At 44.2% G+C, this 27178-nt stretch overlaps 1 long non-coding RNA gene across 1 annotated transcript; it reads left to right on the top strand.

The window, feature by feature from the left end:
• Positions 1-21401, top strand: LOC149444182 (uncharacterized). Its single transcript, XR_016306548.1, has 3 exons — positions 1-142; positions 269-341; positions 21219-21401. It is a non-coding gene; the product is annotated as an uncharacterized LOC149444182 (long non-coding RNA).
• Positions 21402-27178: the final 5777 nt, after the last annotated feature.

Raw genomic sequence — 27178 nt, 5'->3', positions numbered from 1 at the left:
CCCCCACCATACACGTTAATCCACCTAACCCGGAAGAGGAAATGGGTTTGTACTAGAGCGTGCTTCTGTTGCGTGTTCGGTGTGGTTTCTTTTTGTGTTTAGAAACGCTTAAGGCTTGCTATAATGTACGATGCAGACGAAGGTAAGGCAGTCCGCGGGAGCTCATTTCACAATGTTAAGCGGCGTGTTTTTAGTATGTAAATTGTATTCTTTTTGGTATTATGTGCTTGCTGAAAAAAATCTGTTCAAATGTAATTTGCTTTGCTAGATATGCAGTATGATGAAGATGATGACGAAATAACGCCAGATCTGTGGCAAGAAGCCTGTTGGATTGTCATAAGGTAGTTTTTTTTAATGCATTTATCTTTTAAGGATATATTTATGCAAGCATAAAGAGAACGATCTCCAAAGTAGGGATGTGGCCCTTTTAATGGTAAACTGCAGGGTGTAATGGAAAAATTCAGATTAAAATTTTTTTTTTTTTCTTTATAAATAACGGGTTTATACTTATCTGGACAGAGTGGCTCTGAATCTCTTCTCAGGTCCCCCTCCGGTGCTCCTGGCTCCATTCCTGGTGTGCTATCATAGGAATCTGCTACACCTGCCTACTTGATAAAGAGCTGTGCTGTGTCCATTGTCTGTCTGCTCCCTTGTCAGAGGATTTGACTGACAGCAGTGGGAACTAGTGGCTCCCGCTGCTCTCAGCATAGCCTGTGAGAGTGGGGAGAAGAGGATAGAGCTGCTGCAGATGGGTCCTGCGCTGGATTGAGTGAGGACCTGGGTAAGTGTGAGGGATTTTAACCTAAATCTTAGTGTGACCAGTGAAACTGCCAATGTCACTAAATGGTGCTAGATGTAAAATTATAACTAAATTATGTGTAAATGATACAAATCCTTTTCTGCCACTATACAATCAAAATGAATATAAAGACAGTGAATTTGTGGAAAAGTGGTGCACACACTTCACAATGCCAAACTTATAAAAAAAATAAAAATTGAAATATAAACATGCCATCCCAAACTTATCATATATACTCAAAATATATTTAAGTGACAAAAAAAATAAAATTGCAGTGACAAAAAACCAAGTGTTCAGATCAACACAAAATAGTGAGAAAAGCAAATCCAGTGATAAAAATGTCTCCAGTGATGAAAATGATAGTGTTAAAAAAAAAAAAAGACAGTGGTCACAGTGCGCCGCCCCTCCAGGTGTGCACTCACCAGTGTTTTAATGTCCCCTGCCTTCGGTATGTAGAATACAGAAGAGGACTTCAACTGGTAAGTACTGGGAGTTCCCAAACTTGGCTCATTCAACAATCAAATGCCAATGTTACACAAATATCCACTCCATTATTACTCCATGCTCCACCATATCGTGAAAAAAGAGAACAAGACCCGCTCCAATGGTGTAGTACCCAAGATATATCGCTATATTGCACTTACAATGTGTACAACTAAAACAAGCCCATAATGGTGTACTACCACCATTATGGGCTTGTTTTAATTTTACACATTGTAGTAAACAGCGGGAATCGCTTGGTGCTCTCACCACCTCCGGAACTATTGGACACTTATCGTGTCACTTCCAGTTACGGACCTGCGTAGTTTCCGGTTTACCACACCGTCACTCTGACACGTTTCTTCATTTCCTGACCTACTTATAGGGGTGACTGTGAGGTCACTTAGCACTTAAATCGGAGGACAATAATTAGAATCACCAGATGATTAATCCTTCTTAATTAGTCTACTTACATCTCGCAGGAAGTGATGTAAACTATTGGCAACACACAGGCTCCATGTATAAACTTAAAGGGCAATACACAATAATGATAAATATAAAAATAATTTATTTTGTATAAAATACGCATAATTAAAAAACATATATGAAAATAAAATTAAAATATACATAACTGGGCTTACTATGCCCATCAGAGACATATTTAAACATCTTTGTTTGTTTGTTTGTTAAACATTCTTTGTTTACAAACTGATTTATTTTGCAAAAGTAGACTGTAAAACAACAGTACATTTTCAAATGATACTTACAGTAAAAACAAGGCACTTTTGAAAAATACACTACAGAAAAGTATATTAACATTAAAAAAAAAAGAAGAAATAGAAAAGAATAGATTGCAAGTACATGAAATATGTAGACAATAAAGTAGGTTGAATGATACATCTATCAGCAGTATATGGCAGTCAATCTTCACTTGAAATGTTAATCATGCAATAAATGTCTATAATCCCTCCATGATTCCCATTTTTTTATCAAATAAGTGCATCTTATCCAGTAAGGTATAATGAATAAGTTCCATGAGCATCACTGCATCAACCCTGTGTAAAACAGAGGCCAATGGTACAGCATTGGACTTCCAATGTAAGGCAATAGCCCATAAAGTGGCAATACAAATAGTATGTATCGGTCTCATAGTGGCATCAGAGATCCCCGGGATAAGAGCCCCCAATAAACAGGTCTGTATAGACAATCGTACCGGGATACTCGCCAGTGAGGTAGCCACCTCAGATATCTTGCGCCAAATCAAAGATATGGTCGGGCAATCCCAAAATATATGAACCAATGTACCTGTGAGGCCACAGCCCTGGAAACACAAAGGGGATGTTTGTGGGAACAATACATGTAGTCTTGATGGGGTATAGTACCATCGGGTTAGAACCTTGAGGGCAGTCTCGCGAACAGAAAGAGATCTAGAACACTTACATATGTTATCCACCATGGAATCCCAATCCTCATCTGAAAAAGTGATACCGCTATCCTCCTCCCATTTTTGTCTATATAAAGGGGATGTATGCGAGACAGATCAAAGATTGGTGATAAAGATCAGAAATCAGACCCATTCCCCTAGGAGAATCCCAGCTGATACGTGAATTACAAAATGTGAATTAAAAAAATGTCTAATCTGTTGGTAACAATGGTACTCTTGAAGAGGAATATCAAAAAACACGCGCAGCATATCAAAAGTAATATAAGATCCTCCTCCTTTGAAAATCAGGTAATCTAATAAAAGATCGATCATACCACCAACGTAACGATTGAACGATTTTTCCTCTAAAAGCTACAACAAAAGTAGGATCGCCAAAAAATGAAACATCTGGGGGAATAGAAGAGACCAGATTCAATTTAAATTTGTATTTGGACCAAAGTGTCAGTGAATGGGTCACTATGGAGTTATGAAAAGTAAACGATCAAGGGGAGATTTTAGACCACAATATACCCGGTAAGTAAAATGGGCGTATAGATGGGGATTCAAACTTGATCCAGGGGATCTGGGAATTAACAGTTGCCCATTGTGATAGCTGCGCAAAATGAGCTGAGAGATAATATAGCCAAAAATTGGGAAGACCGAAACCTCCTATCCGTTGCGAGCGGTACAAAACAGACGAAGTAAAACGTGGACGTTTATTACCCCAGATAAAATTTTTAATAGTTCGCTGAAAGTGATCCAAAAACATTTTTGAGACCAGAACTGGAAGTGCTCTAAAAAGATATAGTAGTTTAGGCAGAATATTAATTTTAACCGCCGTGACTCTACCTAAAAAAGAAATAGGGTAACCATGTCAAATCTTCAATAGAGTAGAGAGACGTGATACACATGGTGGATAATTAGCTGCAAACATATCCGAGTATCTAGGAGTGAGATTAATACCCAAGTAGGAAATCCGATCTGTGACCCAACGAAATGGAAAAGAGCTACGGAGAGATGCACTTAGGGAATCAGGAACACCAACAGGCATAACCACCGATTTGGTAAAATTGACAGTAAGACCTGATGCTATAGCAAAATCGTTCAATACGGCACATAAATTAGGCAATGAAATTAATGGATTGGTAAGGAAAAGCATTACATCATCAGCATACATGCATATTTTGAAATGTGAAACTAATAATGGATAGCCAGAAATATCCGGATGTGATCTAATTGCTATTGCCAAAGGTTCCAACACCAGCGCAAATAAAAGGGGTGAAAGAGGACAGCCTTGACGGGTACCTCTACCCAATGTAAAAAAATCTGAATTACAGCCAGGAAGCCTTATTCTCGTTTTAGGGGAGTTGTATAAAGCGTGTATACCAGCCAAAAACTCGCCACTAAAACCCATTTTCTGTAGCAAGGAAAATAAATAGGGCCAAAGAACACTGTCAAAAACCTTGTTTATATCTAGACTCAACAGAACCTCTTTAGAATGTAAATTAGCATATTGAATAACATTTAGGGTGAGGGGAATGTTATCAGTAATAAATCTGTCTGGAATAAAACCTGATTGGTCCGGAGAGACCAAAGAAGAAATGATAGGGGCCAACCTGTCTGCCAAAATACAGCTAAATATTTTCAGATCATTCATCACTGAAATTGGTCTATAGTTTTGTGGTAAATGGTGGTCTTTCTGCGGTTTGGGTATTAAAGACATATTGGCCAACAGCATCTCCTCCGTGAACTTACCCCCCTGCAAAACATCATTAAATAAAGTTCTCAAATAGGGAGCCAATGTAGAGGCAAAATGTTTATAATAACTAGCGGTGAATCCATCAGGACCCGGTGCAGTAGAACTTTTTAGCGTGCTAATCGCACAGGTTATTTCTTCCAAAGTACAGGGGGCATTAAGAGAGGCTATCTGAGAGGGTGTGAGAGTAGGGAGGGGTATAGAATCCAACCGTGAGTCGGAAGATGGAACAGAATTCGACTGTGGAGGAGCTAATAGATTAGAATAAAAGTTTTCAAAAACACCCAAAACTTCTTGAGGTAGAGATGAGATAGCGCCTGATTTAGTGCGTAATTTATAAATATGTGGGGGGGTGTAGAGTGATTCAATTTCCTTGCAAACATAGTGGATGCCGAGTTGCTATGTAACAAGAACGAGGCCTTCGACCAGCGGAGAGCCTTTTCAGTCTTTTGGGAAAGCAGAGCATTCAATTCCAAACGCTTCTGAGATAATAATCGTTTATTAAGAAGAGATGGATTAGCAATATGGCTTCTATAATGTTTCTAATTCTCGGGTAAGTTGTAGAATTTGCTGCCATCGCTTTCTATTTCTAGTTGAAGCCATAGAGATAAGGTGGCCATGTAGAACCGCCTTATGAGCTACCCATAGTGTGGCTGGAGATATCAGGAGTAGAGTTAGACTGAAAATATTCCTGAATGGATGTAACCACCTCTTGGCGATAGTCAATATCAGTAAGCATAGAGTCATTAAGTCTCCAAGAGTAGGGGGGTCGGTGCCAAGCCTATAAACGTGATAGATCGGGCCATAATATTGTGATCCAACCAGGGGCTCAAGTGAATACAAGCTTTCCTAGAATTAGCTAGTAAAATAGGGGTACAATAGATATAGTCTAATCTAGCATAAGAGTCATGTGGGTGAGAATAAAATGAATAATCCCTGGCTCCCGCATTATGTGCCCTCCAGGTGTCCACCAACTGGAGGGCATCTAGCTTTTTAGTAAGAGATTTTGGAAAAGCCTGGGAGATTGCGAGGAGGAGCTCCGGTTCCAAAAGAGGGTTTGCTACTAGGTTAAAATCACTGCCCACCAATAGATGGGGGGACAAAAACCTATCCAGAACACCAAAGAATTTAGAAAAAAAGGAAGCTTGTGCCGAATTCGGTGCATAGATATTAGCAATCGTTAGTTCACGACCTGAGAGGATGCCTTTTAAGAATGATAAACCTGCTGTCCGGATCACGATACACATGTTGAACCTCAAAGGGGAATGAATTATGTAGAAAAATGGCTACTCCTCTACTTTTAGAGGAATGTAAAGTATAATACCCCTGCTTATAGGATTTATGAAAGTATGTCGGATGTTTTGCGGCTGCAAAATGTGTTTCCTCTAATAGAATAATTTTAGCCCCTAGTCGCTTATATTGAAGAAAAGCCGTTTTGCGCTTGTTTGGTGAATTGAAACCCTGGACATTATGTGAAATACATTGAATTACATTGAAACCGAGTTTCTTGTCTTCCCCCGTGCCCGGACACAACCCTCCATTGACTTCTCCGTCACATCCAACAACGCCACCATCAAACCCACCCCGGAGGCCAGAGTACTTGGTGTCATTATGGACTCCAACCTATCCTTCCAGCCCCAAGTCCAATCTTTAACAAACTCATGCAGACTCCACCTCCGCAACATGGCCAAAATACGCATGTTCCTAACCCCAGAAACCACTAAACAGCTCATCCACTCCCTCATCATATCACGAATCGACTACTGCAACTCCCTCACTGGCCTGCCTCGCCGCTGGCTATCCCTGCTTCAGTCGATCTTGAATACGGCTGCCAGACTCATTCACCTTTCCAACCGCTCCATTTCCGCCACCCCCCTCTGCCAATCCCTCCACTGGCTTCCGATTTGCGCAACGGATCAAATTCAAAATCCTAACACTGACGTACAAAGCTGTCCGCCATACTGCCCCGTACTACATCACTGACCTAATATCCAAGTACCGCCCAGCACGCACACTCCGCTCCTCACAAGACCTCCTTCTCTCTAGTTCCCTGGTCTCCTCCTCCCATGCCCGCCTCCAGGACTTCTCCAGGGTGTCACCCATCCTCTGGAACTCCCTGCCCCAACCCATCAGATTATCACCTACTCTCCTCTCCTTTAGGCGCACCCTGAAAACCCATCTCTTCAGGGAAGCCTACCCCACCCCCTGCTAACTTGCCGACCTCCTCCACTCTTCCTACCACTCCATCCCCCACAGCTATCTCTTCCTGTTCCACCATCCCCTCCCTCCTAGATTGTAAGCTCGAAAGAGCAGGGTCCTCGATCCCCTCATGTTTTGCATTGTATTGGTATTGTTCTGTCCCCCTTTGTAATGTACAGCGCTGAGCGAACCATTGGCGCTTTATAAATACTGTATAATAATAGTATACAAACATTATAACTATCAGCATAAAAATACAGATTGAAAAATCATCTTCTAGAATTGTTTGGCTAGACATAAGAACCTGTAAATCCACATCAGATATAGTTATAGGCACTAGTACCGATCTAGGGGACATCCAGACCCCAGTATGGGGGTCACGATATCCACAAACCGGCACAAAACCAATATCATGTACTAAAGCTTTGAAAAGAGAAAAGACAAAAAAACAGTAAAGGTGAAGCTTTAATAGCTCCTACAGTTAGAATAGCTATAAAACATGGATCAGGTGGGCAATTTGCCGTACCTGAAAAGACAAAACATTTAAACATCAAAGGGCCAAATGGGCCCGAACCCCGTCTCCGTAAAACATGGGAAACTGAGCCGCCACCCAACAATCGGGCGGTAGCATGTCCGGCCATGTCAGGTGGCAGGGTGGGGTAACGTGTTCAAGAGTTTTAATACCATGAATTAGTGGGCGATATTAAGAGGGTCCAAAGACCCTTGTTAAACTTTAACGCATCCAGATATCTTTGAGAAACATATTTCCCAGGAAACTCAGAAATATCTCAGTAGTGACCACCAAAATTCACAGCCTAAGGATGTAAAAAATACAAATGAGCAAAATCCTTGTATACCAATTCCTGTCTCAGTCATAGTGAATTGTGGATCAGGTGGACTAAATGCCCTCCCCGAAAAAATAGAAAAATAGATCAAAGGGTCAGACGGGCCCATCCCCCGCCACCTTAAATTATGGGAAGCGGAGATGGCACCCCTCAACAAGGCGGCGACATCTCCAACCACGCCAGGTGGCAGGGCGGGGCACTTGTCTGAAACTTCTATAAACATATGGGCAGCAAATAGAGGGTCTGAAGACTTATGCTAAATTTTTACACGTTCGAGCAGCTAAGTATTAAATCAAAGATAATGATGTATAAACTTGTAACAGGTTGCAGCGTCCTACAAAGAACTATCAAAACAGTAGGTAATATGCAAGTGGACATGGTCTTGTCAACCCGGTTCTTGTCGGACTCTCCTTCTATCCCTTCGTGGAGATGGAGTATGCCAGATGGGAGAGATTCGAGGGGTGGAAGGTGGACGTTGAGGTGATGGAGCATCCGCTAGACCCAATTTGGCTAAGATTTCTCTACCCTCGGGAAGGGATGTAGCTATATATGTGCTCTCATTATGTGGAACTATCAACTTGAAAGGAAAGCCCCATTTATAGTGGATACGAGCTGAGAAGAGGGCAGTTATAATTTCTTTCAGTTTTCTACGTTTCTCCAACGTAGCCGGAGAGACATCTGGAAAGATTTGTAAAACCGAACCTTTGAAGGTGATCGTTGGGGTATTGCGAGCAGCTCTAAGTATGTTTCTTTGGTCAGGAAATCTTTCATACATAGAATAATGTCTCTAGGCGGTTTGTCTTTAGGTGGTTTGGGGCGCAAGGCTCTATGAATACGATCACAAGCAAAGGACCTAGGATCATGATCCGGAAGGAGTGACTTGAATAGCTTGGTTATAGTTTGTAAAAGATCAGACGTTGACTCCGGGATACCCCTGACTCGCTAATTCCTGCGGTTGCGATTATCAAGGTCCTCAACCTGTGCCTGTAATTGTGCAAAGGCCATTTGTAAATGATCGTGATCTCTGGAAAGTTCACCATAAGCCAGGCTGAGTTCATCGTGTTTGGTTTCTAAGTGGTCGGTTCTGGAGCCCAATGTGGCTATTTCCTGAGAGAGGACATTTGTGCTCTTGTGGAGTTCTGATTGGAATTTAGCGGCCAGCTTAGTGTACATAGTTTCCAAACAAGATTCCAAGTCCCCCTTTCTAAGTTGCTGTGCGCAATCACTGTCCAGAGCTGATGGGTGAGCTACGATATCCTGAATGGGATCGGATGGGGATGCTTGTTCTGCGCTATCCTGAGACATGCTGCAAATCTCATGTGTTTTAAGTAGGTATGTCGTAAGGGACTTTTGAGCTTGTCCCCTTTTTTTTCTTGGTGGACGGCATACAGAAAGTCTCCTGGGGGTGATCAACTGAAAAGTGGATAGCCAAGGGAGATAACCCCAGGAGACCTATAACGCCCGAAACAGGTTAGGGTTATAGTTACATTGAGGCTATCAAGCTTATTCGCAAAAATGTTATATTGCAAAAATAATTAGCGGACCGTGGAGATTTAGAGTGGACATAGGTTGTAGTATACTCCATTAATAAGGTGCAGGAATCAGATGCTGGCTGCAACTCTCACCACCGGGTTGGAGAGGGATGAGGGGCCCCTGCGGAACGAAAGTCCCCCGATGACTATCTTAGGGTCCGCCAGGACAGACACAGGGGGCCCTGTCACCCCACCGAAGGCAATATATAGGCCTCGATAGGCTTCGAATCCCAATGGGGGCTGTGGCCACAGAGAGGTGGTTTCACGGACGATGAACGGGGGCCCCAGTCCTAGGATTGCCAGAGGGGGATCCGATGGCCAATACCCGCCTGACCCCTCACTTCTTGTACTCACTGTGGCCCAGATGGGAGGATATCCACGCGGATGGAGCAGGCCGCACCAGGCCGCAGACTTCAGATACCACGGAGAGCGGCAATATAGCAAGGTGCCCCTCTCCCAGACTCAAGGGATGTTGAGGGTGCCTCTGATGTCATCCAGGCAATCCTCAGCCGCCCGGATGGCAGCGGATGCAGGTCCGAGGCGCTGGAGCCCGGATCGTGCAGCCGCACCAGGCCGCATACACCACCGTGGAGGGAGGCAATACTGCCAGGAACCCCTCTCCCAGACACGGGGGACACCAGCAATCTGCCCCGCTGGAGTCCGCTGCTGCTAGGATGGCAGCGGATTATACTCTGAGGCGCCGGAGCTCCGGATTATGCGGCCGCTCCAGTCGCCATCTTGGACACGCCCCCGTAAACAATGTATTCTTAAATTGTATGTAACAACTAAATAAACATAAATATAAACAAATGGATCACCATAGCAACTCTATACATGATGCCTAAAAAAAAAAAAAAAAAAAAAAAAAAAAAAAAAAATCGAATTTCTGAAAATAAATATATATTAAATTAAAATAATTAACCTAAAATATTCCTAAACATCACTGATAAAGCAGATAATATCTACTTCTACATTAAGCACTCTCAGTACTATTGACTGGAGTAAGTGAATCCATTTAGTCTCCCTCTGAGACAAATCCCTAATTCTGTTGGATCCCCTCCAATTTGGAGAAACCCAATCTACTCCCCAAAATCGGAATACCTTGGGATTCCTATGATGAAACTTTGCAAAATGATCTGAGACATTTTTATTTTTTTTAATTTTTTTTTTATATTTTCCGCAGTTCTCACCTTAAGAGGTCTCTTAGTTCGACCTATGTAAATGAGATTACAAGGGTAATGTAATAGCATACACCACATAAGTGGTGTCACGTGATTAATTCCAGTATTTTAAACTCGTTTAACTGTAGTGAGAGACTGACGTTTAGTTTCCTTTCCAACAGCTGTTCGACATACTTTGCACTTTTTACAAGCATTAAATCCCCTTTTGGAGGGAAACATAGAAACAGTTTTTGGAGCATCCAAAACCTTTTTAACTATCCTTTCCCCCACATTAGGTGCTCTCCTATAGATGAATCTGGGCTATGCCGGTATGACTGGACCTAACACTTTGCCCATCAAAAGTACATGCCAGGTTTTCTGAAACATATATTCTATTTTTTTTCTATTTCTTTATATTGAGAATTGAAAACTGGCTAGAAAATTTCATTGGTGTGTGTTTATCATTCTCCTTTATTTTATTACTTAGAAGATCTGGGGATATTCAACACTTACTGTATATTATGTTCCAAAAATTCCTCAGCGTACCCTTTTTTGTGGAAATCGGTTTTTGATGACCTTTGATTGCATGATGTAATCCTCCTCTAAAGTGCAATTTCTCCTGACTCTCATAAATTGCCCTCCTAGGTATATTTATAAGCCACGCCGGATGGTGGTCACTCCTGATTTGATAAGTAACAATTCCTGTCTGTTGGCTTGAAATATACCTTAGTGGTAACCCTATTAACTTGTTGTATTGTGACATCAAGAAAATTGATAGTATCATTACTCAGTTGGTAATCCAATTTAATAGATTTATTATTGTCATTCAGCTTGGTCATGAAAGTATGTAAAGAAGACTCAGATCCTTCCCAAATGATAAGATCATCTATATCTTTTGTAAAACAACTCTTGTGGATAATGATGGAAGATTACTCTATCCTCCCATTCAGCCATGAAAATGTTGGTCAAAGTGGGAGCAAATTTTTCTCCCATGGCTACACCACTGTGTTGGTAAAGTGTTGTCACACCAAAAATAACTGAGAGGCAAAATTCTAAGGCTTTGTTTAATGGAACCAGACCCCGACCGCACTAGGGTATTTCCGTTAGACTCCCGCTTCCCTGCCCGAACACAGATCCACGGACACCACCGCTGGCCATACAAGATGAAACAGCACCAGACTTGTGGTTAAAACAGGAAATAGACTGCTTTATTTTAACACAGATACAAGATATATACACAGGGTGGGGCAATACATTTAGTAATGAGGCACACAGCAGACACTCCCATCAGGAGGGCTGCTGGGAACACCCCCCCCCCTCCCCGCCACCAAGCCAATACACAAACACATACATCCCATAATAGTTTGCTCCCCAGCCAGACACACAATGGGACAACCACATGGCATTAAACAATGAACCCCCACACCCCACCTATACATGTCCTGCTATGGAGTAGACATTTCACCCTGTACCCCTAACAGGCACAGGGTGATGTACACATAAGAGGGATATGGGGAGCTGAGACAGGGGTCTCCCCACCTCTCCAAAGGGGGCTGTGTTCCATGGCCCCCCACCCAAAGTGACTCCAGTCACATATCTCTCCTATCGGCAGGAGACTAACGCAGGAGTAAATCCCAGACGGATGGACTTCGAAGTTAGTCTGTACTTCCAGTCCCCCAATGACAGCACCCACACAGTATCCCAAACAAATTGTCCCACACAAAGCATTACTCACCCAGCCAACCTCTGCCTCTCTCGTAGAACATACCTGCCGCTGGGGAGAAGTATGGGCTGGTCCTTCTCCCTGAAGTCCTCTCAGCAGCTGGAGAGAAGACAGGGTGGCTGGGCCGACTCCATCATGCTGTTGGGGATCTGGGCCGACTGCCCAACATCCCTGGGGTATCCAGGTGGTGACTGTAGTTGCTAGGAAGAGGCCAGCGGCGCTCTGCCATGGTGCCAGCACTTCTGCTGGGGACCCCACATCTGCTCCGGCTAACCGTAGGGCAGGGGGGCTGTCTTCCTCCTCTCCCAGACTGTGGATCTGCTGCTGGGATGGCATTCCTCTGTCACTGTCCCCCAGGTGCACAGATCCTGGCTTGGGAGGGAAGACTGTTTCCTCCCCTCTGGCTGACAATCTCCTCTCCCTTCTCCCCCTGGGCCTGTGAAATGACCGCAGGTGTGGGGCAGAGGTCCTGGACCCTCTGTCCGGTTGTCAGCGCTTCAGCTGGAGAGGTTTCTTCTACCTCCCAAAGATGCTGCTGGCAGGAAATCCCATGTCCCTGTCAGTGGTGTAGAAGAAAGGCCGTCTACCTTTTCTCTCAGGGAGACTGAAGCTGTTGGTACTGGGTAGAGTTCAGCAATGTTTGGCCCGGTTGCCAGCTCTTCTGCTGTAGGCTTGCTGGCTGGTTCCTCCTCAGCAGAAAAGTCAATCAAATCCCCAGTCTCTGGAACTGGTGTCTGGGGATAGGGGTTCACCATTTCCTGTCCGTGGAACTCAGAAGATGTTACCAGTGCTGGGCAGAGGCTAGCAGAGCTCTGCCCTTTTGTCAGCACTTCAGGTTTGGGGATGGCAATCTCTGGAATTTCCACTGCCGATTCTTGGGCATGCTGCTTAACATGTTTCAGCAGTTGCCTGTATGCCCTTTCCAGATGCTGTTCTTTCTTCAGCAGGTATTCCAGGTCTGGTTCAAGCTCTGAGACCCCTGTGGGACCGAACATAGCCTCTGTCTTCTCGCAGGTCCTCAAGGGTAGGTTCTCCATCGCCAAACACTAAAAGATCTGTAAGGCTCTCCGACAGCAATCCAGGGCCACCAAAGTCATATCCCACTGGAGAGCATTCTGTTGTTACCCCTAAATATTTCTGCTCTGCATACCATTGCAGAGCCCGATATCTGTTGTCCAGCTCTATCTCCTGCTGGACCAGCCTGTCCAACTCAGTCACCCATTGCTCCTGGGGTCTCTCTCCCAGGAATGGCATCCGTAACATCCGCTGGCCTGTTCCCCTGGTGTTGGATAGCACTTGCCTTTGTACATACCAGCAACGTGGAGGGCTCTACTCCACAGCAGCACCCAAATCTGCTGCCTGAGCTCCAGGTATTGATCAGCAGACACAGTCCTGGGGTGTGCTGCAAGAACGATCTGCAGCAGCCTTGGGAACTCTGATGCCAGGTCCATATCTCCACTGGGGTGACTGACGTCTCTTTTCCTCATCTTGAATCCCGATGGTGGTTTGGACATGTTCACAGATTGGAAGCACAATCCCACCGCTTGCCACCAATGTAACGGAACCGGACCCCGACCGCACTAGGGTATTTCCATTAGACTCCCACTTCCCTGTCCGAACACAGATCCACGGACACCACCGCTGGCCATACAAGACGAAACAGCACCAGACTTGTATTAAAACAGGAAATGGACTGCTTTATTTTAACACATATAAGATATACACAGGGGCGAGGCAATACATTTAGTAACAAGAGACAAACAGCAGACACTTCCATCAGGAGGGCTGCTGTGAACACCCCCCCTACCAAGCCAATACACATAAACCCATCCCATAATAGTTTGCTCCCAAACCAGACACACTATTATAATTATACAGTATTTATAAAGCGCCAATAGTTCGCTCAGCGCTGTACATTACAAAGGGGGACAGAACATGTGACAGAACAATACCCATACAATGCAAAACCTGAGGGGATCGAGCTTACAATCTAGGAGGGAGGGGATGGTGGCACTTGAGGAGAAAGCTGTGGGGGACGGAGTGGTAGGAAGAGTGGTGGAGGTCGGCAAGTTAGCAGGTGGTGGGGTAGGCTTCCCTGAAGAGGTGGGTTTTCAGGGTGCGCCTAAAGGAGAGGAGAATAGGTGATAATCTGATGGGTTGGGGCAGGGAGTTCCAGAGGATGGGTGACACCCTGGAGGCGGGCATGGGAGGAGCAGACCAGGGAACTAGCGAGAAGGAGGTCTTGTGAGGAGCGGAGTGTGCGTGCTGGGTGGTACTTGGATATTAGGTCAGTGATGTAGTTCGGGGCAGTATGGTGGACAGCTTTGTACATCAGTGTTAGGATTTTGAATGTGATCCGTTGCGCAACTGGAAGCCAGTGGAGGGATTGGCAGAGGGGGGTGGCTGAAATGGAGCGGTTGGAAAGGTGAATGAGTCTGGCAGCCGTATTCAAGATCGACTGAAGCCGGGATAGCCAGCGGCAAGGCAGGCCAATAAGAAGGGAGTTGCAGTTATCGAGTCGTGATATGATGAGGGAGTGGATGAGCTTTAGTGGTTTCTGGGGTTAGAAACGTGCTTATTTTGGCGATGTTGCGGAGGTGGAGTCTGCATGAGTTTTTTAAAGGTTGGACTTGGGGCTGGAAGGATAGGTTGGAGTCCAGAATGACACAAAGTACTCTGGCCTGCGGGGCGGGTTTGATGGTGGTGGTGTTGGACATGATGAAGTCAATGGGGGGGGTTGTGTCCGGGCTGGGGGGAAGACAAAAAACTCGGTTTTGGAGAGGTTCAGTTTAAGGAAGTGGAGCGACATCCAGTCTGATATGTCGCTCAGTAGGTGTGTGATTCGGGCGGAGACTGAGGGGGTGAGGTGGGGGGTTGAGAGAATTGTGTGTCGTCGGCATATAGGTGGTAGTTGAAGCCGTGAGAGTGTATGAGTTGGCCAAGGGTAAAGGTGTAGATGAAGGGGCCCGAGGACTGAGCCTTGAGGGACCCCAACAGAGAGGGGGAGTGAGGGGGAAGTGGTAGCATTATAGGTAACGCTGAAAGAGCGTTGAGCCAGGAGAGAGCAGAGTCTCTGAGGCCGAGGGAGTGTAGTTTTTTGAGGAGGAGGGGGTGGTCGACTGTGTCGAAGGCCGCGGAGAGGTCAAGGAGTAGGAGCACTGAATAGTGGCCATTAGCTTTGGCGGTTAGCAGGTCGTTTGAGAGTTTGAGTAAGGCAGTTTCGGTGGAGAGTAGGGGACGGAAGCCAGACTGTAGGGAATCGAGGAGGTTGTTGTCGTTGGGGTGAGAGCTTAGGCGGGTGTAGACTAGGCGCTCGAGGAGTTTGGATGTGAATGGGAGCAGGGAGATGGGTCTGAGGTTGTTCGGGTCATTGGGGTCCAGAGAGGGCTTTTTAAGTGTGGGGGTGATGTGTGCATGCTTCAGAGGGGAGGGGAAAGTGCCGGAGGAGAGGGAGAGATTAAAGATGTGGGTGAGGGAGCGTAGGATGGAGGGGGAAGGAGGTTGTAGGAGTTGAGGGGATAGGGTCGAGGGGGCAGGTGGAGGCGGGCATCAGAGAGGACCTTGGAGACTTCCTCGATGGTAGTAAGGTCAAAGGTGCAGAGTGTTGAGGGTGCTTCAGTATGAGGAATGTAGGGTGGGGTGGAAGTGGAGGGCAGAGCAGTGGTGGGGCCGTGGGAGAGGGGTGATGAGGGGGTAGCTGAGTGAGGGAGAACGGGGTTGGAGGGAGTTTGAGCAGTGACTAAGTCCCTGCGGGTTATGTCGAGGGAGAGGGGGGATGAGAGGGTAGCTGTGTGAGAGGGGACGGGTTGAGAGGGCGTGTGAGTTACGGAGATGTCCTTGCGAATTGTGTCAATCTCTTGTTTTTGAAGTGATTGGCAATCTCAAGGGCGGTGAGTGAGGTGCTGGGTGGAGGTGGGGGTGGAGAGAGTAGAGAGTTGAAGGTGGAGAAGAGTCGGCGAGGATTGGAGGAGAGGGCCTTAATGAGGGTCAGGAAGTAGGCTTGTTTGGCTGCTTGGAGGGAGGAGGTGTAGGTGTGGAAGGCAGATTTGTAGCGGGTGAAGGCTTGTTGGGATTTGGTTTTGCGCCATAGTCGCTCCAGGGCACGGCTGTGTCGTTTGAGGGTTTTGGTGTGATCAGTCTGCCAGGGCTGGAGCGGTCGGGGTCTGATGTTGCGTGTGGTTAAAGGCGCTAGTGAGTCAAGGGCTGTTGACAGTGCGTTGTTATAGGCAGTCATAGCCAAGTCGGGGCAGGACAGGGGAGGATGCTGTCGTGGAGTTGATCAGCTGCAGGGTTAAGGTTGCGGAGGTTACGGCTGGTAGTAGTGTGACATTTGGAGGGGTAGGCGTTGGAGGACGAGGAGATAGAGAAGGTAATCAGGTTGTGGTCAGAGAGAGGGAAGGGGGTGTTAGTGAGGTTGTGGGGAGCGCAGCGGTTGGAGAAGACGAGATCAAGGATATTACCGTCGGAGTGGGTGGTGGATTGTATGCACTGTGCAAGTGCAAAGGAGGAGGTTAAGTGGAGGAGATGGGATGTGGCCGGGTTGTCGTGGTTGACAGGGATGTTGAAATCCCCAAGGATGATGGTGGGTAGCTCAGAGGAGAGGAAGAAGGGTAGCCAGGAGGAAAATTCATCCAGGAAGCGGGATATGGATCCAGGAGACCGGTATATCACAGCAATCTTCAGGGGGGTTGGGGAGAATAGTCGGATGCAGTGGGCCTCGAAGGAGGAGAAGGATAGAGAGGGGGGGTTTGGGAGGACTCGGAAGGTGCTCTGCGGTGACAGGAGCAGACCAACCCCACCACCTTTACGTCCGTTGGGTCTGGGTGAGTGGGTCCAGGTGAGACCTCCGTAGGAGAGTGCAGCAGGGGAGGTAGAGTCAGTGGCCTGGATCCAGGTTTCTGTCATCGCTAGGAGGTTGAGGGAGCGGGAAACAAAGAGGTCGTGGATGGCGGTAAACAATAGAACAATGAGACAACCACATGGCATTAAACAATGAACAACCCCCACACCCCACCTATACATGTCTACTCAATAGCAGGACATTTCACCCTGTACCCCTATCAGGCACAGGGTGACTTACACATGAGGGATATGGGGAGCTGAGACAGGGGTCTCCCCACCTCTCCAAAGGGGGCTGTGTTCTATGGGCCCATCACACTTTGCCAAAAATACTTTATTAATATGGGGAAGGTCATCTCTTTAAGGGCCAATAGGGCATCTTCATGACTGATGACAGTATACAAAGAGTTTACCTCTGGGGTCACAAACAATGTATTCTTCTCATTTAATTCTAAGAATTCCAGATGTTCTAATAGATATTTCGTATCCCTCAAGTATGCTTTGGTACCTAGAACGCTCTTCTGCAAGACCTTGTACAGGTATTCCCCCAGTCTTGCAGTGACTAAACCTATGCTGTTCACTATAGGACGGCCTGGGGAATGTAATGAACTTTTATGTACTTTTGGTAATGTGTAACCGGAATTCTTAAACTACTAGGCACCAGATCTTTATTAGAAATCACCTTAGTGCAATAACCAAGCTTTTAATACCTTTTGAAATACTTATATTTCAGAAGGTATTAAAAGCTTAGAAAAAAGAAATGACATCATAGTGTGATCAGCAGACAAAGGAGGAGGTGTTGTAATGGATAAGGAGTTTTACACACTCCAGTTACAGCAGATGTTATTAGATGACGCCGAATATAGTGTTAAAGGATCCTACTCATAATTATAAGGAACAACTTATAGATGTTGTCGCACTAAGGTGATTTCAAGTGTGTGTGTGTGTGTGTGTGTGTGTGTGTGTGTGTGTGTGTGTGTGTGTGTGTGTGTGTGTGTGTGTGTGTAGATTATGTAGATTATAGATACAGTGAGGAACAGAAGTATTTGAACACCCTGTGATTTTCTAAGTTCTCCCACTTAGAAATCATGGAGGGGTCTGAAATTCACATTGTAGGTGCATTCCCACTCTGAGAGACAGAATTAAAAAAAAAAAAAAAAAAATAATTTCAGGAAATCACATTGTATGATTTTTAAAGAATTTATTTGTCTTGCACTGCTGAACATAAGTATTTGAACACCTGAGAAAATCCGTGTTAATATTTGGTACAGAAGCCTTTGTTTGCAATTACAGAGGTCAAACGTTTCCTGTAGTTCTTGACCAGGTTTGCACACACTATAACAGGGATTTTGGCCCACTCCTCCACACATCACTCCTCTTGATCTGTCAGGTTTTGGGGCTGTCGCTGAGCAAAACGGAGTTTCAGCTCCCTCCAAAGATGTTTTATTGGATTTAGGTCTGGAGACTGGCTAGGCCACTCCAGAACCTTGATATGCTTCTTACGGAGCCACTCCTTGGTTATCCTGGCTGTGTGCTTCGGGTCGTTGTCATGTTGGAAGACCCAGCCACGACCCATCTTCAATGCTCTGATTGAGGGAAGGAGGTTGTTGCTCAAAATCTCACAATAAATGGCCCCATTCATCTTCGCCTTAATACAGTGCAGTTGTCCTGTCCCCTTCGCAGAAAAGCACCCCTAAAGCATGATGTTATCACCCCCATGCTTCACAGTAGGGATGGTGTTCTTGGGATGCAACCAATCCTTTTTCCTCCAAACACGACGAGTGAATTTTAGAGTAAAAAGTTCTACTTTGGTCTCATCTGACCACATGACTTTCTCCCATGCCTCCTCTGGATCATCCAGATGGTTATTGGCAAACTTCAGACGGGCCTGGACATGTAATGACTTGAGCAGGGGAACTTTCTGTGCAATGCATGATTTGAAACCATGACGGCGTAGTGTTCAACCGACAGTGACCTTTGAAACTGTGGTCCCAGCTGTCTTCATGTCATTGACCAGCTCCTCCCTTGTAATTCTGGGCTGATTCCTCACCTTTCTTATCAGTGATACCCCACGAGGTGAGATCTTGCACGGAGCCCCAGTCCGAGGGAGGCTGACAGTTGTCTTTAGCCTCTTCCATTTTCTAACAATTGCTCCAACAGTTGATCTATTTTCACCAAGCTGCTTGGCAATTGCCCCGTAGCCCTTTCCAGCCTTGTGGAGTGTAATTAATTTTTCATATCTAAACTTTAATTCGGTCTTTAGTAAGTTCTGATATATGCCTGGCAGAGAATACCCTCTTAATTGGATGTGAATGCGAGGTTTTGAAATTGAGTAGTCACAGATGTGAATTATTTGTGTCTGAGTTAGGTAATCAGTAGAGGTTTAAATTCATGTTTTTTTCTTTAAGCCTAGTCTATGTAATGTATACCTTATTTTGAATTCTTATAATGAGTCTGAGAGTTTAAATTGTATTCATAAATCACGTATTCAGACAGCTGTATGTAATATAAGAACTTCAGAGACCTCTTTCATAGTATGCATGTCAATCATGATAATGACTTGGTGGTTTGAATAAGTAACACATGTTTTAGTTAGGCTGGGAGTGACTAGGGGAGTGTTTAAGGAGCCCGTGAATTTGAAACAAAGGTTAATGGGAGGACTTAATTTCTCATGCATTTTAAGTATGTAGCTTTTCAAGGAACGAGAGTCAGTTTGCTCCTATCTTCTTTACATTTCACTTTATTCAGACATACCTACACTTCAGACACTTACACAAAAGAACAGCACATGGTATGCTTGAACAAAGGACAAAGAACAGCACATAGACAATTTTTAAGCTAGGCCAAAACTTCTATCTAAGCTATTCAAAGGAACTACATTTTCTTCTAATATCCAAGGAACAAGCAAATTATATTCTTTATTTTTATTTCATATTAAGCTACATATATCTGAATTTACTGTTTTTTATTGACTTTGTATTTTTTGGTGTGTGATCAAATAAAGTCACACTGTTTAGTCTTAACTGGCTTCCATAAGGATTTCTTCCCACAACCATCTACAAGAACCTAGAAATACTAATAGTTTTCTCATAACTCTGGAAATCTAACATGGAGGTCCACAATTTTGTCTCTGGTGTCTTTTGACAGCTCTGTGGTCTTGCCCATGGTAGTAGTTGGCGTCTAACTGTGGGGTGGACAGGTGTCTTTAAAGAGCTCAGACAGGTGCTACTAAGTTAGATAAATGAGTGGAGTAGAGGTGGACTTTTTAAAGGCACAGTAACAGGTCTTTGAGAGCCAGAATTCTTGCTGTTTCTTAGGAGTTCAAATACTTATGTTCAGCAGTGCAAGACAAATTCTTTAAAAATCATACAATGTGATTTCCTGATTTTTTTTTTTTTTTTTTTTAAATTCTGTCTCTCGGAGTGGGAATGCACCTACAATGTGAATTTTAGACCCCTCCATGATTTGTAAGTGGGAGAACTTGCAAAATCGCAGGGTGTTCAAATACTTCTGTTCCTCACTGTATAGATCTATACCGTATATATATGTATGTATTTGATCCCCTGCTGATTTTTGAATGTTTGCCCACTCATAAAGAAATGATCAGTCTAAAAATCGAATGGTAGGTGTATTGTAACAAAGACAGAATAGCAACAAAAAATTCTACAGAAATACATGTCTAACAAATTATGCACTGATTTGCATGTTCATGAGGGAAATAAGTATTTGATCCCCTACACAAAACATGACTTAGTACGTGGTGGCAAATCCCTTGTTGGCAATCAGAGGTCAGACGTTTCCTGAAGTTGACCACCAGGTTTGCACACATCTCTGGAGGGATTTTGGCCCACTCCCCTTGGCAGATGCTCTCCGTCTTTAAGGTTTGGTGGCTGACGTTTGGCAAATTGAAGTTGAATCAAAAGCTGTTTCATGGCCAGGTGTGGGCTACTCCATTATTTCTTCGTCAATTAAGCAGTTAAAAGGTCTGGAGTGGTATTTGGAATCTATTGCTGTGAACCTACATCATGCGTTCAAAGGAGCTGACCATGCAAGTGAAACAGGCCATTGTAAGGCTTCAAAAACGAAATAAATCCATCAGAAAAATAGCAACATTAGGTGTTGCCAAATCAACAGTTTGATACACTGAGGAAAGAAGGGACAAATTCCTGATTTATTAGCAAACAACCCCAAGACAACAATTGGAAAAAGGAGAGACCCCATAACACTGGGACTTTAAGGGCTTAAAAAGTACTGGAAGTATTTAGGTATAAATTTTATTGTCAAAAAAGGTGATAACACAAAGACATACAATACATCATACAGAGTCATAATAAAGCATCACAATCAGAAAATTAGATGACATAAGGATACCCAATATAAGTGTTTGGTCATAGAAGTTGGTATCTTCATAAAGGTAATAAAGCTGCAGAGATACTAATCTAATTGTTCCAATGTGTTTCAGAGTGGTTCCACTCCTTCCTCAGGGAACAGAGAAGAACTCTGCATATGGGTGACATCTACAAGATTAAACCTATTTTGTTTGGAACATGTCTCATATCCAAAACAACATATAATACCTTGTAATCTGTAGATATACTTGCAGTATATGAAAATGCAAAATAAATAATTGGTTAAAAGACATAAATGCTTTAGAAATGTTGCCTCATCAAACTAGGGGCCGAACGAACTGGGACAGCAGAACCCCCCCCCCCCCCCCCCCTCAAAGGCCTCGAATCACAAGGGCATCCCAGGTCACTGCAATAGCTGACAATATGAGTAATGAAACATGCTGTATATCGCACCAAGATGTCATGTTAGTTTGTAAAACAGGGGACCCACCATAAGCTGTATAGACCGCTAAGTCAGCACACACCAACTCAAAATTGTATTTGATGGAAATTCGTGAGAGACACCCTGTAACGGAACAGACCCCAGACTGCGCTCGGGTACTTCTGTTAGACTACCGCTTCCCCGTCTGAACTCCGACTACAGCCAACCAAACAAGACTAGATGACACCAATCTGTCTGAACATGGAACTCTTTATTTCAAACTCTAACTGGCTTTTTATAGACTCTGGGGACAATCCCGCCCCCTCCCTGCATAATGACACAGGGCGAGGAAATCTACACTTAGCAACAAGAGACACACAGGTATTCAAACTTCACACCAGCAGACAGTCCCATCAGTCGTCCCCCCCCCCCCCGTAAGCTAATACACATAAACACATACATCCCAATCCGCCCACCCCAATATTAGGACAGATCACCCTGTACCCCTACAGGCACAGGGGTGACTTACACATAATAGGGATATGGGGAGCTAAGACAGGGGTCTCCCCACCTCTCTAAAGTGAGCTGGGTTCTATGGGCCCCCCACCCAAAGTGATTCCCGTCACATTTCTCTCACCTCCCCCCCCCAAAGAAAGGAGGGGGAAGAAGGTCCAAAACACTACTGCCACACCACGAAAGTGCAGTAAATGTAAGTTATAAACACACGTACTGTGTCCAACAGCGTATAATAATTTGAAAAGACATGAACAACCCACCATAAAATATCTCCAAAACTGATTCTATATCCTCTTCATGTTGACTCAATGGCCCTGATTTACTAAGAATTGAGTCTACCTGCAGACTCTGACCATTCAGGTAGACTCAATTAAATCAATTAAGACCTGTCAGTCTTATGAGAGGCGTCTAGCAATCTCATTGAAAAGCGTCTACTTTCTTGTTAGTAAATGTGTAATCGCTTCTGGCACATTTTTAGGTGCAATCCCGGATATGTTTGCTAGGTGGCTCACAAGCGCGGGCTTCGTCCTGTTGGCGTTTTTCTGTTTGCATATGAGAATACTTAGAATGTAAAATAACAACAAGTTGTGTGTGTGTGTGTATATATTATTATTATTATATATTTTATTTTTTTTTGCTGTTTCTCCTCCAAAATGATCATTCTATTTTCAAATGTTAAACATTTTTCACACTTATCTCAAATAATTTGGAATGTCTAGTTCTAAGTTCCCAATATGATATAGCTTCCTTCTCTTTAATCATGTAACTATTCTATGTTAAAGTCATAGTTCAGTGCTATAAATGCATGTGATCAATAATGAATGCATGTAAAATCCAAAATGCAAATAATTGCAATAATGATGTAAAATGGTAAATGGTGCTTAAAAAAAAGTTCAAATCATTCCTGAATAATGGAATGTCCTTCGTGTGAGAGTACCAACTCAGAGTGCCTATGAATGGCACGTGCGGTTGCCCGTGACGGACAGTAGTGCATGAACTCGTGAAAGGTAAACCCGAAGGACATTCCATTATTCAGGAATGATTATATGAACTTTTTTTAGCACCATTTACCAGTTTACATCATTATTAATGGGCGGCACAGTGGCTTAATGGTTAGCACGTCTGCCTTGCAGTAAATGGGTCATGGGTTTGATTCCTGACCATGGCACCTCCTGCATGGAGTTTGCATGTTCTCCCTGTGCTTGCTTGGGTTTCTTCCGAGTACTCCAGTTTCCTCCCACACTCCAAAGACATGCTGGTAGGTGGATTGATTCCTGTCCAAATTGGCCCTAGTATATGTATGTATGAATGTGAGTTAGGGACCTTAGATTGTACGCCCCTTGAGGGTTAGGGACTGATGTGAATGTACAATATATGTGTAAAGCACTGTGTAAATTGACAGCGCTATATAAGTACCTGAAATTATTGCACTTATTTGCACTTTTTAGATTTTACATGCGTTTATGATTAACATGCATTTATAGCGCTGTGCTATTACTTTAACGTATTTCTATTCTGGGACTGTTGCCAATACCCTGAGTGCTAGCTGCGATCTTCATATCTATACCTATATTTATCTTGTGTAATACCATTTTAGTAGTCTAAAAATGATATAATGGTCAAATTATATAAACAATGTAACTATTCTACATTGGAGCTTAAACTCTGTCTCCCACAGTGACTTAGTGGTTAGAACTCAGAACTTACAGTACTTGGGTCATGGGTTCTAACTCCCGGTCATGGCTGCATCCCAGTTTGCATGCTTTCCCTGTATGGATGTGTTTCTGCCAACACTCCAAGGACATGCTGTTAGGTTAATTGGGCCTAGTACATGGCTGAGTTTCTGCCCTTAGATTATAAGCTCCTTGACGTTTCTGAATGTTAAAAAAATGGAGATACATTTTCTAGGTTGTCAGTGACAGGAATATGATCAATCAATTAAGATTTTGCCTAATGACTAGAAAGTGGAAAGGGGGTGACTCTTACCTGCGTCCTGTTCTTCTGACAAGTTGGAAATGTGCAAGTTTCATGCTGTGTATATTTCATTGTAACTTTTTTATCTTCTTTTAAACCTGTCTCCTTATACAACTTGACCCTCTCCCCCACCCCATCATCACCTGTCCCATATGCAAATCTATGGATCACCGCTCCACTCTTAACTATTTACTGATCAAGTGAATGTCTCATTTTCTATCATCTACAGCTCAGATCTCACATAATTATATACGATTGATTGTATCTCACCACTAGTCTGATTGAATTCACAATTCCTGGTCAGTCCCGTTCCCTTACTTCTAATAATCTTTAGGGCCAGTTCACACTACATGTGTTTTCAGTTGCTTTTTCGGCATCACAAAGAAGGTTATATGGTTGTCAATGTCATAATTCACATCAGCACTTGCATTTTCAGTGCATTGCAGGTGCTGTAAACAAAGTTGACCACGTTGCATTGTTTCTGCACAAAAAACTAACTGGAAGGGATACAAAAATGCAATGCAACGTGTCCAAATGCATCCAAAATGTACTGGAACACACTAAACATGCATGCCAAAAGGGCATGCAAAAACGCATCAGGAACACATCTACACTGTTTCTATAGTGTAAACTGGCCCTTAGGACTTGTTCACACCATTGGTGGTGCAGAAACGCATGCAAGAACACACATTTTCCAGCACAGCAAAGAAATGCAATGCCCTTTGCAGATGTGCGCAGGTACCATGATGAAAACGTAATTGCACCGACACACGTCTATTAAAAACAGACCCATTCACAGCCACCAAAACGCATGGCACCACACTACTGTGCGGTTAGGTGCAACACACTTTTAAAATAATATGCCTGCAGTATTTTTGCATGTTCCCACACGTCAGGCAGCCTATTGAAGTTAATGAGCTGAGGAAAAAAAAAGTAAAAAATGCCCCATTCACACAGGTTCTCTGGCCTGTACAGCATGAATGAGTGGGTTGTTCATGTGGCTGGAGCCACCTGTTACACTATGGGGACACAGCAGCTGTATGAACACGGGTTTTAATCTGACAGGTGTGAAGGCGTTGGGTAGTGGCCCTGAATGCTCACTGTCTGTGTTCAGGGCTGTACACCTGCACCTATATGCTTGTCAAAATTAGGATCTGCAGCATTTCCATAGTGTAACATAGGTTGCCTGCAAACTGCGATAGCCACAAAAACAAACCACTGATTCCCACTCTACAGGCCACTGCACCCATGTGAATGAGCCCCAAGACCTCAATTACACACAAGCTTTATTTATGAACTCAGTACAGTTTTATCATTTAGATTTCACAGGAATATGGTTGGGATTATGTGCATTAATGTTTTTAGGGTATTTTTACCATAAATATAATTTGGAAATTTTCTCTGGAGGTGGGGGACTGTCAGGTATGCTGTATGGGGCCCGTGATATCTAACAGTGGCCCTGGGTGTATGCTTGTCTGTGCCACCTGTATAGTTAGGAAGAACCTTGAACCTCTGCTACGTGCCTCAACGGATCTAGGAATTGGACATGTTTTCAACTGAAAATACAACAATTATTAGGACTGTTTCCCCGGCAAATGAGGATCAGCTCCTTGGTGGAGAACAGCGATCTCGCTATGTCCAGATGTGGTCTGGAATTCCACAAAAGAACAATTCACAAAGCTCAAAAATAGACTTGCAAATTACCACTAAACTCTCCTAACTACACTCCCATCCACTAACACTCCCCATCACCACTTCTGGGTGTGTGCAAACGTCCTTCTGCAGACGTCATGGCGTATTTCCAGTATGACAGCTGCTCTAGCGCCTCCTCCAACAGCCGTCTTGGTGTTTATTTGTGCATCATAGCATTTTTACATGCGGCTCCATTGTGTATATAACATTTGCAAATATATGTTTGCAGTTCTATTGTAGATTTGCCATTGGTGAATGTATGCTTGCAGCTATACTGTGTATATGACATTGGCGAATATATATTTGCCTGTAAAGGCCCAAAGTTAATATAAATTGGGGGGGGCCCAATTTATTACTGTTAAGAGGATTGTAGAAAAAGAATAGCTAGCTGCACATTGAACACTACCTATTCATTGGTACATAACATGGTCTTGTGGTGCAATAGGGGGCTTTTGGTTTGTTAGTTTGGACATATTTGGATATAGCGCTGTCAATTTACGCAGCGCTTTACATATATGTGGTAAATCCACATCAGTCCCTAACCCTCAAGGGGCGTACTAAGGTCCCTAACTTACATTCATATATGTACTAGGGCCAATTTTGACAGGATCCAGTTAACCTACCAGCATGTCTTTAGAGTGTGGGAGGAAGCCGGAGTACCCGGAGGAAACGCACAGGGAGAAAATGCAAACTCCAGGCAGGAGGTGCCATGGTTGGGATTCGAACCAACGACCCTAGTACTGCCAGGTGGAAGTACTAACCATTTAGCCACTGGGCTATATTCAACTAGAACATGAAATAATCGCCCCAAAAAATACATAGTCCAAATGTTTATTGATCAAATACACATTCCACATTTATTTGGACAGCAACAACAAGTAGGTACATTTCAATATCTTGGTGAAAAAAAAAACAAAAAACAGGATTGATGTTGCTAAAATAGAACGGTCCTGTGTCAAGGTCCTACCTTTTCCCAGAGGTTATGTTACTCCATGTGCTGGCATCCATCTTGGATTTCTGCTGAGCATGGTGGGAATCTTTTATGCCTTCAGGTCTCTGAGGTCCATCCCCCCGAGGGGTGTGGCTGAGTACATATAAGCCTGTGATCCGCACATGCTCTTTGCACTTGTCTTTGTCTTGCTACAGCTCTGTGTATACTCTCGTGACTCTTCTGGTATCTGACTCGGCTTGTGACTAGACCATTCTCTGTGTTTTCCTTCGATCTGACCTTCCGTTGCTGAACCTGGCCCGTGACCTGTGATTCTCTGTCTACTGTTCTGTACCGTTTTGTCCCGTTGTTGTCGACCCGGCCTGCCTGACTACGCTATTGTCATTCTTACCAGCTACACGCCATTGGCGGCGGCCATTACTGCAGCCGGGGTGTCTCAGGGGGCCGCGACCTGGTTCCTGGCTGCGTCAAGTCCATCCCCACCATCGGGCCCTGGTGAAGGGCAGCCTGAGACTTAGACT

The sequence above is a fragment of the Staurois parvus genome, unplaced genomic scaffold (genome assembly GCF_062004578.1).
Source record: "Staurois parvus isolate SC_StPar_1 unplaced genomic scaffold, SC_StPar_1.0 ptg000805l, whole genome shotgun sequence".
NCBI lineage: Eukaryota > Metazoa > Chordata > Amphibia > Anura > Ranidae > Staurois > Staurois parvus.
Note: the sequence above shows the minus strand (reverse complement) of the source record. Positions and strands in the feature narration are given on the sequence as shown.